We start from the raw sequence: 15,750 nt of genomic DNA, 5'->3' as shown, positions 1-15,750 counted from the left end.
GGAGCACTTTGGTGACCGCATTCTGGGGTAGCCAGAGGCCACTCCCATGGACCTAGATAACCGCCATATTCTCCGGACCTGAACACATGCGACTCCTTTTTCTGAATCTATATTAAGGACAACGTGTGCACCAATAATCCCAAAACCACTGCTGAGCTGAAAAGCAACTTTCAGGAGGTCATCGACAGCATCGAAGTTCCGACAAGAATTTCGGTATTCACATCGTCGCCAATGATGGCATTTACATCGCCCCTAAATTCCAAAATCTGTAGTGACGTTTACATGTTGAATAAAGTGTGTGCACGCCGTAGTTTGTAACTAACTTACCTTATCGTTTCATATAGTTCAATAATTGTAACTAAATATAAAGACATTTCCAATACAGACACTGCACTGATGTATATATAGAACTGTCCTAATTAAATACAAGGTAGCGCCGGAAATCTAAAATTTGCGAAAGCGATTATTCTACTAAGGAATCTTTCCGCAATATCGGAACAAAGTAGGTCACTTAGACGATTATAAAATAATACCAATGTGCACTATAGGCTACCGTAACGTGAAAGAGTCGGTTAAAAGTGTAACATTGTAATGGATGGTCTAAGAAAACAAAGAACCGACATACTGCTTTAGTCATCGTCAAAACCTACCCACCTACAGGCGAATACGAAAGCTCTACGTGTGACGAGTTCGCAAAATGTGAGGACAAAACAAGTAGTACTAAGAGTGTAGGAGTGAAACGGTCAGTAATGGGGGAGAGAATGCGTAACTGCTACGGAATGCGATAATTCGTTTCCTTCGCATTAACAATAACAATGCTGTGACAGTCCATGCTGACGTGGCATAGGAGTACGGCAACAATGGACCATGATATGACACAGTGTTAACGTCCCCTGATAAGCTGATATTTCTGGCATAGTGGCAGTAGCAAGGGTTGTATGCATTTTAATCGTTCCTATCAAATCTCCGATTGAGGATAACCGTCTTTTTTAAGAGGGATTAACATATCTGCAGCACAGGACCTGAAATGTACGTGTCTAAGGGAGCGGGAAAAACTAGGTGGTTGATCGGTACAGTTTCCTCAGGTTATACAGAACCTTTTTCTGCACACGGCTTGACAATGGCAGAATAAGATACAACTCAGTTATAGCTTCTTATTTAAATATATTGGATGTTGTCCAGAAAGTAGGAATTTGGCTGGCTACATCTGCCTACCAGAGCAAAGCCATTCCTGAAATCTGTGCAGTGGCTGGTGGCTACAATTCTGCGAGAACTGCTCATGGTGCGACATGTATACTAAATAGGGTCCAATTCCGATCAATCTGTTATACCTGTTGGACCTGTGGAATCCATACCTCGAAGGTCTACCACAGGCTACTAAGGCTATTTTACCTATGGATCCCAGCAAGGGGACAATTTTGGGTGTTGTTTTCATCTTCCCACACTTTTCTACATCTACATGACTACTCTGCAATTCACATTTAAGTGCTTGGCAGAGGGTTCATCGAACCACAATCATACTAACTCTCTACTATTCCACTCCCGAACAGCGAGCGGGAAAAACGAACACCTAAACCTTTCTGTTCGAGCTCTGATTTCTCTTATTTTATTTTGATGATAATTCCTACCTTTGTAGGTTGGGCTCAACACAATATTTTCGCATTCGGAAGAGAAAGTTGGTGACTGAAATTTCGTAAAAAGGTCTCGCCGCGACGAAAAACGTCTATGCTGTAATGACTTCCATCCCAACTCGTGTATCATATCTGCCACACTCTCTCCCCTATAATGCGATAGTACAAAACGAGCTGCCCTTCTTTGCACCCTCTCGATGTCCTCCGTCAATCCCACCTGGTAAGGATCCCACACCGCGCAGCAATATTCTAACAGAGGACGAACGAGTGTAGTGTAAGCTGTCTCTTTAGTGGACTTGTTGCATCTTCTAAGTGTCCTGCCAATGAAACGCAACCTTTGGCTCGCCTTCCCGACAATATTATCTATATGGTCCTTCCAACTGAAGTTGTTCGTAATTTTAACACCCAGGTACTTAGTTGAATTGACAGCCTTGAGAATTGTACTATTTATCGAGTAATCGAATTCCAACGGATTTCTTTTGGAGCTCATATGGATCACCTCACACGTTTCGTTATTTAGCGTCAACTGCCACCTGCCACACCATACAGCAATCTTTTCTAAATGGCTTTGCAAGTGATACTGGTCTTCGGATGACCTTACTTGACAGTAAATTACAGCATCATCTGCGAACCAACTTAGAGAACTGCTCAGAATGTCACGCAGGTCATTTACGTAGATCAGGAACAGCAGAGGTCCCAGGACGCTTCAGTGGGGAGCCCCCGATATCATTTCAGTTTTACTCGATGATTTGCTGTCTTTTACTATAAACTGAGACCTTCCTGACAGGAAATCATAAATCCAGTCGCACAACTGAGACCATACCCCATGGGCCCGGAGCTTGATTAGAAGTCACTTATGAGGAACGGTTTCAAAAGCTTTCTTTTGGAACTCATGTGGATCATCTCACACTTTACGGTATTTAGCGTCAACTGCCACCTGACACACCATACAGCAATCTTTTCTAAATCGCTTTGCAGCTGATACTGGTCTTCGGATGACCTTACTAGACGGTAAATTACAGCATCATCTGCGAACAGTCTAAGAGAACTGCTCAGATTGTCACCCAGGTCATTTATATAGATCAGGAACAGTAGAGGTCCCAGGACGCTTCCCTGGGGAACACCTGATATCACTTCAGTTTTACTCGATGATTTGCCGTCTATTACTACGAACTGTGACCTTCCTGACAGGAAATCACGAATCCAGTCGCACAACTGAGACGATACCCCATAGCTCCGCAGCTTGATTAGAAGTCGCTTGTGAGGAACGGTGTCAAAAGCTTTCCGGAAATCTAGAAATACGGAATCAACTTGAGATCCCCTGTCGATAGCGGCCATTACTTCGTGCGAATAAAGAGCTAGCTGCGTTGCACAAGAGCGATGTTTTCTGAAGCCATGCTGAATACGTGTCAATAGATCGTTCCCTTCGAGGTGATTCATAATGTTTGAATACAGTATATGCTCCAAAACCCTACTGCAAACCGACGTCAATGATATAGGTCTGTAGTTAAATGGATTACTCCTACTACCCTTCCTGAACACTGGTGCGACATGCGCAATTTTCCAATCTGTAGGTACAGATCTATCGGTGAGCGAGCGGTTGTAATATGAGTGCTAAGTAGGGAGCTATAGTATCAGCGTAATCTGAAAGGAACCTAATCGGTATACAATCTGGACCTGAAGACTTGCCCGTATCAAGCGATTTGAGTTGCTTCGCAACCCCTAAGGTATCTACTTCTAAGAAACTCATGCTAGCAGATGTTCGTGTTTCAAATTGTGGAATATTCCATTCGTCTTCCCTGGTGAAGGAATTTCGGAAAACCGCGTTCAATAACTCCGCTTTAGCGGCACAGTCGTCGATAACAGTACTATCGGCACTGCGCAGCGAAGGTATTGACTGCGTCTTGCCGCTTGTGTACTTTACATACGACCAGAATTTCTTCGGATTTTCTACCAAATTTCGAGACAATGTTTCGTTGTGGAACCTATTAAAGGCATCTCGCATCGAAGTACGATCCAAATTTCGCGCGTCTGTAAATTTTAGCCCATCTTCAGGATTTCGCGTTCTTCTGAACTTCGCATGCTTTTTCCGTTGCCTCTGCAACAGCGTTCGGACCTTTTTTGTGTACCACGGGGGATCCGTTCCATCTCTGACCAATTTATGAGGTATGAATATATCAATTGCTGTTGCTACTATATCTTTGAATTTGAGCAACATCTCGTCTACATTCGCATAGTCAGTTCGGAAGGAATGGAAATTGTCTTTTAGGAAGGCTTAAACTCCACCTATCAAGCCATTTTTCAGTGTACTACTCTGAGCTGTGGACGATTATGAAAGCAGTGGATCACATACAGATTATTAACTTCTTGGTGGATGGAGGTTTCTTGTCTGCACCGATTCTCTCAGTACTCTGAAAGCTATTCAGCAAATGATCGCAGCGGATAGGAGAGCTCAGATGAACCGAGACGCTATTCACCTCCTGTACACGAAGAAGACGTTGACGTTCTGCCGGGTCTGTGGACATGTGAGAATAGAGGGGAATTATGAAGCTGACAGAACTGAAAAAGTAGACTGCCAGGAAAATACCACACTTCAGCTTAATGTTGTGACGGTACGGCACATAAAATGATATTTTAAAAAATAAAAGGGTTTTGGTTTGGGTGACGTGTGAACTATAAATTATTTCAAGATGGTGTAAGTGTACGCGATGTATAATAAATATTAAAAAGTCTAATTTTTACAATAAAAGCTCACAAACAGATATGCGATTAACAAAGAACGTATTTTGTCTATAATCTCTGTGTAATGAAAATGAACATGACCAGAGACTATTGTTTTATTGAACTCACTATCTCCCATTTTGTTTCGTCTAGTGGAAGGTTAAAAAATGGATCAAATGGCTCTGAGAGCTATGGGACTTAACATCTGCGGTCATCAGTCCCCTAGAACGTAGAACTACTTAAACCTAACTTACCTAAGGACATTACACACATCCATGCCCGAGGCAGGATTCGAAGCTGCGACCGTATCTGTCGCGCGGTTCCAGACTGAAGCGCCTAGAATCGCTCGGTCATCTCGGCCCACCTAGCGGAAGACCGCCGTTGTATAGCTGTCTGGTATTTAATGTAAGTTTGGCTGTAATTTAGCAAAATATACTTGGAATTGTTATGAGAATTTGTGTATTATTGATTTAGTAGGCACCTCTCATGATAGTAATCATTAATTATAATCAACAGATTTATTTTCAGAACTTCGTGTTTCACGGTGCTCATCCCCTCTAACAGCATTTGGTCGGCCATTACGCTGACGATAATTTATAATTAGAAATTCATGTCATAATATTAAACGCAAATGTGAGAGATTTCTCTATTTTGAACGTCCAATAGCTTCAGAGTTAACACAGTAAAAATAGATTTCATTTATTAATATTTAGAATACTGAATGAGTTCGGTATGTTTTTAGATATACATCTACATCTACATAATTTCTCTGCAATTCACATTTAAGTGCTAGGCAGAGGGGTTCATCGAACCGCAATCATACTATCTCTCTGCCATTCCACTCCCGAACAGCGCGCGAGAGAAACGAACACCTAAACCTTTCCGTTCGAGCTCTGATTTTTCTTATTTTATTTTGATGATCATTCCTACCTAAGTAGGCTGGGCTCAACAAAATTTTTCGCATTCGTAAGAGAAAGTTGGTGAATGAAATTTCGTAGATAGATCTCGCCGCGAAGAAAAAGTCTTTGCTTTAATGACTTCCATCCCAACTCATGTATCATATCTGCACACTCTCTCATCTATTACGTGATAATACAAAACGAGCTGCACTTTTTGGCACCCTTTCGATGTCCTCCGTCAATCGCACGTGGTAAGGATCCCATACCCAGTAGCAATATTCTAACAGAGGACGAAAGAGTGTGGTGTAAGCTGTCTCTTTAGTGGACTTGTTGCATCTTCTCAGTGTCCTGCCAATGAAACGCAACCTTTGATTCGCCTTCCCCACAATATTATCTATGTGGTCTTTCCAACAGAAGTTCCTCGTAATTTTAACATCCAGGTACTTGGTTGAATTGACAGCCTTGAGAATTGTACTATTTATCGAGTAATCGAATTCCAACGGATTTCTTTTGGAGCTCATATGGATCACCTCACACGTTTCGTTATTTAGCGTCAAATGTTACCTGCCACACCATACAGCAATCTTTTCTAAATGGCTTTGCAAGTGATACTGGTCTTCGGATGACCTTACTTGACAGTAAATTACAGCATCATCTGCGAACCAACTTAGAGAACTGCTCAGAAAGTCACGCAGGTCATTTACGTAGATCAGGAACAGCAGAGGTCCCAGGACGCTTCAGTGGGGAGCCCCCGATATCATTTCAGTTTTACTCGATGATTTGCTGTCTTTTACTATAAACTGCGACCTTCCTGACAGGAAATCATAAATCCAGTCGCACAACCGAGACCATACCCCATGGGCTCGGAGCTTGATTAGAAGTCACTTATGAGGAACGGTTTCAAAAGCTTTCCGCAAATCTAGAAATACGGAATCAACTTGTGATCCCCTTCGTGCGAATAAAGAGCTGCGTTGCACAAGAACGATGTTTCCTGAAACCATGCTGATCACGTATCAATAGATCGTTCCCTTCGAGCTGATTCATAATGTTTGAATACAGTATATGTTCCAAAACCGTACTGCAAACCGACGTCAATGATGTAGGTCTGTAGTTCGATGGCTTACTCCTACTACCCTTCTTAAACACTGGTGCTACCTGCACAATTTTCCAATCTGTAGGTAAAGATCTATCGGTGAGCGTGCGGTTGTATATGATTGCTAAGTAGGGAGCTATTGTATCAGCGTAATCTGAAAGGAACCTAATCGGTATACAATCTGGACCTGAAGACTTGCCCCTAAGGTGTCTACTTCTAAAAAACTCATGCTAGCAGCTGTTCGTGTTTCAAATTCTGAAATATTCCATTCGTCTTCCCTGGTGAAGGAATTTCGGAAAACTGCGTTCAATAACTCCGCTTTAGCGGCACAGTCGTCGATAACAGTACTATCGGCACTGCGCAGCGAAGGTATTGACTGCGTCTTGCCGCTTGTGTACTTTACATACGACCAGAATTTCTTCGGATTTTCTACCAAATTTCGAGACAATGTTTCGTTGTGGAACCTACTAAAGGCATCTCGCATTGAAATCAGTGCCAAATTTCGCGCGCCTATAAATTTTAGCCAATCTTCAGGATTTTGCGTTCTCCTAAACTTCGCATGCATTTTCCGTTGTCTCTGCAACAGCGTTCGCACCTGTTTTGTGTACCATGGGGGATCAGTTGCATATCTTAATAATTTATGAGGTATGAATCATTCAATTGCTGTTGCTATTATATCTTTGAATTTGAGCCACATGTCGACTACATTTGCACAGTCAGTTCCGAAGGAATGGAGATTGTCTCTTAGGAAGGCTTCTAGTGACACTTTTTCAGCTTTTTTAAATAAAATTATTTTGCTTTTGTTTCTGGTGGATTTGGAAGAAACGGTATTGAGCCTAGCTACAACGACCTTCTGATCACTAATCCCTGTAACAGTCATATAGGACAATCTCGGAAGATGTTTTCTGCCTTCCACCGGCTTTGAAAAAGTATTTTTGCTAACATATCGAAGGAAGGTTGAAGTCCGCACCAACTACACTCCTGGAAATTGAAATAAGAACACCGTGAATTCGTTGTCCCAGGAAGGGGAAATTTTATTGACTCATTCCTGGGGTCAGATACATCACATGATCACACTGACAGAACCACAGGCACATAGACACAGGCAACAGAGCATGCACAATGTCGGCACTAGTACAGTGTATATCCACCTTTCGCAGCAATGCAGACTGCTATTCTCCCATGGAGACGATCGTAGAGATGCTGGATGTAGTCCTGTGGAACGGCTTGCCATCCCATTTCCACCTGGCGCCTCAGTTGGACCAGCGTTCGTGCTGGACGTGCAGACCGCGTGAGACGACGCTTCATCCAGTCCCAAACATGCTCAATGGGGGACAGATCCGGTGATTTTGCTGGCCAGGGTAGTTGACTTACACCTTCTAGAGCACGTTGGGTGGCACGGGATACATGCGGACATGCATTGTCCTGTTGGAACAGCAAGTTCCCTTACCGGTCTAGGAATGGTAGAACGATGGGTTCGATGACGGTTTGGATGTACCGTGCACTATTTAGTGTCCCCTCGACGATCACCAGAGGTGTACGGCCAGTGTAGGAGATCGCTCCCCACACCATGATGCCGGGTGTTGGCCCTGTGTGCCTCGGTCGTATGCAGTCCTGATTGTGGCGCTCACCTGCACGGCGCCAAACACGCATACAACCATCATTGGCACCAAGGCAGAAGCGACTCTCATCGCTGAAGACGACACGTCTCCATTCGTCCCTCCATTCACGCCTGTCGCGACACCACTGGAGGCGGGCTGCACGATGTTGGGGCGTGAGCGGAAGATGGCCTAACGGTGTGCGGGACCGTAGCCCAGCTTCATGGAGACGGTTGCGAATGGTCTTCGCCGATACCACAGGAGCAACAGTGTCCCTAATTTGCTGGGAAGTGGCGGTGCGGTCCCCTACAGCACTGCGTAGGATCCTACGGTCTTGGCGTGCATCCGTGAGTCGCTGCGGTCCGGTCCCAGGTCGACGGTCACGTGCACCTTCCGCCGACCACTGGCGACAATATCGATGTACTGTGGAGACCTCACGCCCCATGTGTTGAGCAATTCGGTGGTACGTCCACCCGGCCTCCCGCATGCCCACTATACGCCCTCGCTCAAAGTCCGTCAACTGCACATACGGTTCACGTCCACGCTGTCGCGGCATGCTACCAGTGTTAAAGACGGCGATGGAGATCCGTATGCCACGGCAAACTGGCTGACACTGACGGCGGCGGTGCACAAATGCTGCGCAGCTAGCGCCATTCGACGGCCAACACCGCGGTTCCGCTGTGCCGTGCGTGTGATCATTGCTTGTACAGCCCTCTCGCAGTGTCCGGAGCAAGTATGGTGGGTCTGACACACCGGTGTCAATGTGTTCTTTTTTCCATTTCCAGGAGTGTATAACAGTATAAGTGAGGTATTTATTTGTTACGAGACTAAATTTTTCTCTGAACTGTTCAGCAACCGTATCATCGGAGTCTTGGGGTCGGTAGAAGGAGCCAATTATTAATTTAGTTCCGTTGTTAAGTATAAGCTCCACCCATACCTATTCGCACAGAGTATCTACTTCGACTTCACTACAATATAAACCACAACTGTGCTTCCTATTAGCGCTTGTAGCTCACGGACTTTCCCAGCACAGCTACAACAATTTACAACTGCAATTCCGACTGTTCCTTGATCCAAGCACGTCCTGTATTTGCCATGCACCCTTTGAGATTGCAGCCCACCCCGTACTCTCCCGAGGCTTTCTAACCGCCCAGTCCACCCCACACAGCCTCCGCTACCCTCGTAGCCGCCAGCTCAGTGTAGTGAACTCCTGACCTATTCAGCGGAACCCGAAACCTCACCATCCTAGGAATCTGCAGCCAACATGGTCGCAGAACCGTCTGAGCCTCTGATTCAGACCCTCCACCCGGCTCGGCACAAAAGGTCCGCAGTCGATTCTGTCCACGATACTGCAGATGGTGAGCTCTGCCTTCATCTCGTAAGCAAGACCGGCAGCCTTCGCCAAATCAGATAGACGCTGGAATCCAGAGAGAATTTCCTCAGATCCAAAGCGACACACGTCATTAGTGCCGACATGTGCCACCACCTGCAGCTGGCTGCACCCTGTGCTCTTCATGGCATCCTGAAGGGCCCTTTTCACATCAGGAATGACTCCACCCGGAATGCACACTGGATTTCTTCCCATCCTTAGCCTCCTTATCTCTAAGGGGCCCCATTACATGCCTAACATTGGAGCTCCCAAGTACCAATAAGCCTACCCTCTGCGATTGCCCGGAACTTGAAGGCTGAGAATCATCCTCTGAAACAGGGCAGGCAGCTGCATCTGGCTCAGCCAGAGACAGTACCTGAAACCTGTTTGTCATACGCCCCGGGGAGGCTTTCTGATCAGCCTCTGGGGACCTCTTTCGCTGCCTGCCACCCTTTGGAACGACCTCCCAATCAACCACTGGCGAGGGCCCAGCTCCACTGCAGGCAGCAACCGGGGCAACCACAGCAGGCAGACCGATCTGCGATCTGGGGACAGACGGGACGAAGTTTACATCCCCATGATACCCAAGTCCAGCTCCCCACAGTGGTGCCCATTGGCAACAGCCTCAAGCTGCGCGACCGAAGTTAGCACCGCCTGCAGCTGTGAGCGAGGGATGCCAACTCAGCCCTCATCTGAACACAGCAATCACAGTCCCTGTCCATTCTAATCGATGTTGAACAACAGTTTCTGAAACACGAGTCTGTGCCTAGATAACGCAAGGGAAACACGAAAAGAATGTATGAACTAACCTGTACAAATGCCTAACGACTACGCTACAATCTGCCGGAATTTACGATTACAGTAACTAAAACTTAAAATTAAACCTCTTATACGAAACTCACACGCAATTTAAGTACGAATCTACGAAGTAAATGAAGAAAAAAAAAGGTGTATACGTGTCTTTCTGCGCTGTCGATGTGCTGGCTGCTTAATGGCAAATGAGACTCCAGTTTTGTCTTGCAAATAACGAATAATAAATAATGAAAAATATTTCATTCAACGAACATAATATCTCAGTTACTTTATGGAGCTTGTTACATAATGACCAGTAGCCCACTGACAACCAAATTAATTATTACAGGTGGCGTGAAAGCACTCGCATTTTCTTTTCAAAATCGCAACGCTCACACGAACTATTAGAAGCCCTATTAGACGCTCGTTGTGTTTAAAATATTATTCCGTACGTTCTTCGGAATAACCGAGGTCCGTACGTATGTTATCGTGGTATTGGGTTATTTCAAAGTCTCATGATAGCCCACAATAATTAACAAAGTAAATGATATTGCAGTATTTAATAGATATTCATTTTTTATTATTTTTATTTTTATTAAGTACCGCGATAAGTAAAAGAACCAAAAATACCCGTGTACCGCAATAATGCCCCACTGTTAGCTGTAATGTCATGGATGGAAAATGGAGTGTTAGCTGAGTGGGAACCGTAACGGCTGGAAGCGGCTAACAACACACTGCTTTCAGTCAGACAGAGTATTCGGCCATGGCACCCGCTTTGCGAACTCCAGGAAGGGACGAAGTGGTCCTCACGGTCTTCATACAGTACGCTGCCCAATGACGCATGCCTATTCTGTTGTGGCAAGATAACCCACTGGAATGTAGTGTTTCGTAATAACCACAGCTCATAAAGAAAAATGAGTTAAATAACTAACTTGACTTTAAATGCGAACATTTTTAGGTTAGGCTTTACCGTGACTGTTATTGACATTAAATGAAACAATAAGTTTACTGTTACCAGTCACTGTTTATTTGTTTCCACGACGCGTTTCAAAGGTTTAAACCTCCATCATCAGGTGGATATACATCAGTTAATATGGCATTTGTGTGTTTGTGTTGTGTTACGATTTCTTTGGAGGAAGTTGTGACACTGTCTCCAGTGGTCACAGGATCCTTTCACAGTCGTAACACATCACATGAACACTATCATATTGTATAAACAAATATGGCCATATTTGTTTATACAATATGATAGTGTTCATGTGATGTGTTACGACTGTGAAAGGATCCTGTGACCACTGGAGACAGTGTCACAACTTCCTCCAAAGAAATCGTAACACAACACAAACACACAAATGCCATATTAACTGATGTATATCCACCTGATGATGGAGGTTTAAACCTTTGAAACGCGTCGTGGAAACAAATAAACAGTGACTGGTAACAGTAAACTTATTGTTTCATTTAACTAACTTGACATGACCTTTGACTTTGAAACAGACAAGACAGGTACTGGATTTAAACTCTCTTTTGATTATTTTTCTAAATGCGTAAATTATGTACAGGACGAGTTGGCGGTCGGAGGTTTCCGCTTTTCCGGTTTTCAGACAACGCCAGGCAAAATCGGATGAAACTGCTACAACTCACGACGAAGACTCCGTCTCTCTTGGCAGCAAAAATATTCACAGTGGCCGTAAGATCTTCTGGAAAACACTTTCAGAATGAGACGGTTGAACAACAGTGGCAGTATGACATCTTCTGACCAATAAACTGGTCGCTTAGAGAACGCCTTGATCACACAGGCTGACGGCGAAATACTGCGCGTCGTTCGGGCCGTGCTAGTAGCAGATCCGCCCGCTATTGTTAAGTCACGAAGAAATCACTATGCACTGTATTGCTAAACATGCTAGTAGTTTTTATGGACGTCCGGGGATCCAACACCGAATAAAAGTCGTAAACGATATTTACCTTCCTTTTCACGAACTTCACGACAAAGAACGTAGTCGTCACAATTACGGTAGCGCATCATCACTGGTATGGAATGTTGCAATGATATTACTCAATATAGGGACAAAAAAGTTTGTTCTGTGAAATAAAATACAATTCTATATTACGTGGGCTTTTATTTCTAAGGGAAGGAAGCCTTTCTTCAACAAGTTAGGAATGGTGTCGTTGCACAGAAGACTCTTTCGTATCAAGGAGGGTGCAGATAACAGCATTCGTAGGATCCACATGTTCGAAAACGTATGTTGTAAGATGTACGATTGCGGACCACAGAGCTACCTTTGCAGCGGTTTCTGCTGATATGTTAAGAGACTTAACCGTTGACAATTTCCTGCTTTGTGTGAATTGACATGTCCCTTGAGATGGAAATGGGCATCGTCTGTCGACAGGATGTTCCATGGCCGTTCACTACTTCCATGCTAGCAAGAAATTCTGGAGCAAGTATTTGTCTTGAGAGGCACCCACATGCCTTGGCCATACTGTGGCATCAAGCAGTCAGGCCTGCAAGATGAGTGGTATGCCAAGCGAGTGGGCTCATTCTTATTTATCGATTAACATGAACTCTAGTACTCACAATTAAGTTACAAGTTATTCTCCTGTTTGAATATTACGCAACGGAAACGGATAACGTACATCTGACTATTAGTAATTTACACTACTCTGACTGTTCACTACACACTGGCAACACCACATTTTATTTCTTACTCAACGGCTTTGATCAACACTTGGCCATCGCACTGAATATGAATAACGCACACATTATAAATTCTGGATATCATGACAACATACAATTCCAAGGAAAAGGCCACCAATCTTTTTCTTTTCACTACCTTTTTTATTCCTATAGATTCTATAACCTAAACACGCCAAGCCCAGTGGGCATGGCCATACATTGGTAGTTCTCTATCTTGTTGCTGTTGTTGTGGTCTTCAGTCCTGAGACTGGTTTGATGCAGCTCTCCATGATAATCTATCGTGTGCAAGCTCCTTCATCTCCAGTACTTACTGCAACCTACATCCTTCTGAATCTGTTTAGTGTATTCATCTCTTGGTCTCCCTCTACTATTTTTACCCTCCACGCTGCCCTTCATTATTAAATTGGTGGTCCCCTGATGCCTCAGAACATGTCCTACCAACCGATCTTTTCTTCTAGTTAAGTTGTGCCACAAACTTCTCTTCTCCCCAATCCTATTCAGTACCTCCTCATTAGTTATATGATCTACCCATCTAATCTTCAACATTCTTCTGTAGCACCACATTTCGAAACCTATTCTCTTCTTGTCCAAACACGTTATCGTCCGTGTTTCACTTCCATACATGGCTACGTTCCATACACATACTTTCAGAAACGACTTCCTGACACTTAATTCAATACTGGATGTTAACAAATTTCTCTTCTTCAGAAACGCTTTCCTTGCCATTGCCAGTCTACATTTGATGTCCTCTCTACTTAGACCATCATCAGTTATTTTGCTCCCCAAATAGCAAAACTCCTTTACTACTTTAAGTGTCTTTTTTCCTAATCTAATTCCCCCAGCATCACCAGACTTAATTCGACTACATTCCATTATCGTCGTTTTGCTTTTGTTGATGTTCGTCTTATACTCTTCTTTCAAGACAATGTCCATTCCGTTCAACTGCTCTTCCAAGTCCTTTGCTGTCTCTGACAGAATTACAATGTCATCGACGAACCTCCAAGTTTTTATGTCTTCTCCCTGGTTTCTAATACTTACTTCGAATTTTTCTTTTGTTTCCTTTACTGCTTGCTCAATATACAGATTGAATAACATCGGGGAGAGGCTACAACCCTGTCTCACTCCCTTCCCAGCCACTGCTTCCCTTTCGTGCCCCTCGACTCTTGTAACTGCCATCTGTTCTCTGTACAAATTGTAAACAGCATTTCGCTCCCCTGCCTCACGTGTTCCAACATTTCTACGGATTCCAAACTGATCTTCCCCGAGGTCGGCTTCGACGTTTTTCCATTCGTCTGCAAACAATTTGACGATGTGAGTAGTAGACTCGCTTTCAGTCAGCATCCCTATCACACAGGGACAGAATTGTCTGCGTCTGGTGTTATCCAGTGTGAATGTTTGAGAACGTTTCCGACATCTTTGCGATTGACATAAGACGGAAGGTGGGTAGCAGCCCGGCAATGACTCAGTCGGATATGCGAAACTGGATCCTACGTCCAGGCCGGCAGGCACATCCGACCTCTTCTTTAGTTCTCCGGGTGGGTACAGTCAATGACAGCTCATCTCCCTGAATTCCAGAGAGGACGTGCTAACCTGTCTGAATACTCAGGCGGATTATTTCAAGGTGCATATCCCCTCATTTAACCCACATCTGAGGGAACTAAACGTTCTTAGACGATGCGCAAGTACGTAGAAAATGTATTTATGTCTCATCAACTTTAGACAGTCAAGTCACCGACCCACAGTCAGTTTTCAGAAATGTTGCGAAGCAACTCAGATCGCTTAATGCCGGCAAGTCTTCAGGTCCAGATTGTATACCGATTAGGTTTCTTTCAGATTACGCTGATACAATAGCTCCCTATTTAGCAATCATATACAACCGCTCGCTCACCCATAGATCTGCACCTACAGATTGGAAACTTGCGCAGGTCGCACCAGTGTTTAAGAAGGGTAGTAGGAGTAATCCAGACCTATATCATTGACGTCGGTTTGCATAGGGTTCTGGAGCATATACTGTATTCAAACATTATGAATCACCTCGAAGGGAATGATCTATTGATACGTAATCAGCATGGTTTCAGAAAACATCGTTCTTGTGCAACACAGCTGGCTCTTCATCCGCACAAAGTAATGGCCGCTAGCGCAGGGGATCACAAGTTGATTCCGTATTTCTAGATTTCCGGAAAGCTTTTGACACCGTTCCTCACAACCGACTTCTAATAAAGCTGTAGGGTATCGTCTCAGTTGTGCGACTGGATTCGTGATTTCCAGTCAGGAAGGTCGCAGTTCGTAGTAATAGGAGGCAAATCATCGAGTAAAACTGAAGTGATATCAGGTGTTCCCCAGGGAAGCGTCCTGGGACCTCTGCTGTTCCTGATCTATATAAATGACCTGGGTGACAATCTGAGCAGTTCTCTTAGGTTGTTCGCAGATGATGCTGTAATTTACCGTCTAGTAAGGTCATCCGAAGACCAGTATCAGTTGCAAAGCGATTTAGATAAGATTGCTATATGGTGTGGCAGGTGGCAGTTGACGCTAAATAACGAAAAGTGTGAGGTGATCCACATGAGTTCCAAAAGAAATCCGTTGGAATTCGATTACTCGATAAATAGTACAATTCTCAAGGCTGTCAATTCAACTAAGCACCTTGCTGTAAAAATTACTTTCAGTTGGAAAGACCACATAGATAATATTGTGGGGAAGGCGAGCCAAAGGTTGCGTTTCATTGGCAGGACACTTAGAAGATGCAACAAGTCCACTGAAGAGACAGCTTACACTACACTCGTTCGTCCTCTGTTAGAACATTGCTGCGCGGTGTGCGATCCTTACCAGGTGCGATTGACGGAGGACATCGAAAGGGTGCCAAAAAAGGGCAGCTCGTTTTGTATTACTACGTAATAGGGGAGAGCGTGTGGCGGATATTATATGCTAGTTGGGATGGAAGTCATTAAAGCA

This window comes from Schistocerca gregaria, chromosome 6 (assembly GCF_023897955.1).
Source record: "Schistocerca gregaria isolate iqSchGreg1 chromosome 6, iqSchGreg1.2, whole genome shotgun sequence".
NCBI classification, from domain to species: Eukaryota; Metazoa; Arthropoda; class Insecta; order Orthoptera; family Acrididae; genus Schistocerca; species Schistocerca gregaria.
The sequence above is the reverse complement of the archived record's forward strand: the minus strand, read 5'-3'. Positions refer to the sequence as shown.